General features: G+C 27.6%; 1 protein-coding gene across 1 annotated transcript in view; it reads left to right on the plus strand.

The window, feature by feature from the left end:
* Positions 1-1,030, plus strand: part of LOC108971158 — a 4,886-nt gene extending 3,856 nt beyond the window's left edge. The window contains exon 4 of the mRNA XM_018937029.1: positions 643-1,030. The gene's annotated coding sequence lies outside the window, so the exon portion shown is untranslated. The remainder of the gene's footprint in view (positions 1-642) is intronic.
* The last annotated feature ends 2,368 nt before the right edge of the window (positions 1,031-3,398 follow it).

Genomic DNA, 3,398 nt, shown 5'->3' on the forward strand with positions numbered 1-3,398 from the left:
TAATTTTTTAGGTAATGTAGGTTTTAGGTATCCCACTTTTACATCAACATCTTTTTCACATAACCTCAAAATTTGTGTGAAAAACTCAAATATTCAAGTTTTTATTATTATTTTTTAATTCTTATGTTTCAAACACTATAATTTTTTATATAAAATATTAAGGTGCAATTTTTATTTTGACTTAAAATCGGAAAAAATCAATTTTCAATAAACTTTTTATTCTAAAAAATATTAGATAAAAAATAAACAAATAATTTTCAATGATTTTTTTTTAATATATTAGTTTTAAAAAAAAATATTGGATTAAAAGAACTAAATTTTACATTTTTTCTAAAAGATATTAGATTTTTATAAAATATCAGTAAGTCAATATTCAATAAAAGTTTTTTAGTTAATGAAAATAACCCCCTTTTGTATTAACACGTTGCTCACATAGGAGATATAACCAATGCACAACCATTTTATAGCCAAAACACACATTTTTTTTCAATATGAGTGGCTTCTATTATATCGTTTTTCCTTCTAACTTATGAAAAATGATGTAACGTTATTTTGCATTTGAGGTGATTTTTTTTTAATCCACAAGTGACTATAACCCATTAAAAATATTTTATGCTAAAAGTTATTTTTTTAATTTTTTAGGTTATGTTACAATTAAGGCGAACCATGCGAATAAATGTGCGCGCCAGCGCTGCTGCGTATGTACATATGTGGCTGTTATGAAACAATACGCATACATATATATGTATATACATAATTAACTTACTTATACAATATGACATTTAAGTTATTAGGAAGAAAAGAAAAAAAAAACACAGAAACATTAGAAAAAAATCAAATACAAGGAAAACAAAAATAACTGCCGTCACATGTCTTGCGAAGAAGTATTCGAAATGTTTAATAATAGTTTCACAGTGTATATATGTATGTATGTATGTAACCAACACATGCTGACACTAGCAACGCACGTCACAAATATCTACGCATGAACTTCACATGAAATTGTGTTTGCAGCGTTATTGAAGCAGCATATGGTGCTTAAGGAGTTATATCCACTTGCAAATAAGAGCAAAATTCGTTTTTTTCATGCATTTTGTTAAGAGAGGCATTTAATGAAATAAATAAATTAAAAAATTGTGCGTTAACGGAACTTAATGTACTTTAATAAGCGGTGAACAATTTTGAAAAACTTTTTTTTCTCTTGCGCCCGTTGTTGATCTCCAAGAAAACCTCCGAAACAGGTGTCTGGTGGTGCGGAGAGTTTTCTGCTTAAAATTGTCTAAAGTTCAAGAATCAAAGAAAAAATATATTACAATAAATCAATACTGTTAATGATGGCAGCAATGGTGAAAAAATTGATTTTTGCAAAATTGGTGGTTTCCTTAAACATATATTTTTTTGTGAAAATTTTACACTTCAGGGTGTCATAAAAACATTACAATCAAACAATTTACTGTTTCAATAATTTCATGATATTATATATATATACATGAGTCGATCGATCCAGTTTTTTTTTTTTTTTTTGAAAAATTTCGTTTTTTTTTTTCTTTTTGGTGATCTCCAAGAGAACCTCCGAAAAAAGCGTCTAGTGTTGAGGATGATTTTTCCGCTTGAAACTAAACTTGAAACTTCAATAATCAAAGAAAAAATATATTACAATAAATCAATACAGTTAATGATGGCAGAAATGGTGAAAAATTTGATTTTTGCAAAATTGGTGGTTTCGTTAAAAATATACATTTTGTGAAAATTCACTTCGAAATGTCTAAAAATCGACGTTATCATCAAAAATCTTATTACTTCAATTATTATATAGTAAAATATATAAATAATATATCTTGAAAGGTTATGTGATCGACTTCAAGTCGTTCGATGTAGCTGTTTTGGAGAAATGTTCCTCAACAACTCTGAAAACAGCGTTTCGCGAATCGTTTTGGGCTGCCCATTCTTACAAATATGCTCATATCTCCGAAACTATTTTCAAAAGCATTGATAAATTTTCGAACAATACTCTGAAATATTTGTACATTCGATAGCTATGCAAAAAATCTATGCATAAAAAAATCGATTTTTTTCAGATTCATAAGTGGATATAACCCCTTAAAAGCGAGTTGTTCTTGTAAAATGCAAGAAAAGTGTACGAAAATTTCTTAAATACTTTATAAATAGTGTGTGTTATAACGTACAGTATTTTCTATACAACGCCACCACGTTGGAAACACTAAGCTGCCAACCACTGTTGTATAGTCTTAACATAACATTGAAATGTTACTTTAACAGTTGCAAGCAAATAAATACTTTAAATAACTGCATATAAAATGTAACTTAACAAAAATGCATTTTGAGTGTTAGTAGCTAACTCGCAATGCAACACTAGTCTCACTCATGAGCTACATAACTAAAATTTGTTTTATCAGTGAAATAATTATTGCTTCGAAACATGATTTTGCTGCATTATTGTTATAATTATAATAACATAGTTCATATATGCCTTAGTTTTTAGCTATAACTTCCATTATTTGCATACTGTATAGCAGCAAAATACTGTTATATTTTGGCAGAATTACCCAAAGTCGGCGTTTACACATGCAGCTGTATGTGTGTCAAAACTAAAAGGCAGTTCTGCCGACAAGGCAACATAATAAGAACAATTAAGCGTAAAAAGTTTGTAAATTTTGCAAATATAATAAATAAAACACTTTGAAAAATATAAGGACTTAATGATTTAAAGCAGCTAACTAACATATAAACCCCAAAATACTAGTATTCCATGCAAATACAACGCATACAACAGAAATTTAACAAACAAATTATGCAACGGCAATTAATTTAAATACATACAAATGCGCTGAATACTGCAAAAACATATACACGCATACATACTTACACACTTACATATTTGACGCATATAAAGCTAGTGAAATAAATCACCTAACAAATTATATAAGAATAAAAATAAAATATTCTGTCAAKACTAAATAAATTTACATACAAACATTTACACGAACCTACACGCATACTCAATATTTATATTATATGCATGAAACCGCAAATTTTCTCTACAAAAAAATACAAATATTCAAAATGGAAAATAACTGTCACAATGCAATTAGAAACATATATAATTTAGTTCACAAGCAACATGCTGCGAACATAAAAAATGAAAGTGAACATGAACCTTTAATAATTTCCATAAAGAAGGACATAATATAGTTAATTTACATACATTTGTATATGTAATGAGTAAAAGCTTAATAAAAACATATAAACGAAGGTGTATAAACATAATGCTGCGCATAATATTAGTATTTATAACGACACTCATCGAAAAACAACAACACGTACACACTTATTAATACTATACAGTGAAGCGTAAAATAAAAACAAAAAAACAAAAA

The sequence above is a fragment of the Bactrocera latifrons genome, unplaced genomic scaffold, assembly GCF_001853355.1.
Source record: "Bactrocera latifrons isolate USDA-ARS-PBARC rearing strain unplaced genomic scaffold, ASM185335v1 scaffold_328, whole genome shotgun sequence".
NCBI classification, from domain to species: Eukaryota; Metazoa; Arthropoda; class Insecta; order Diptera; family Tephritidae; genus Bactrocera; species Bactrocera latifrons.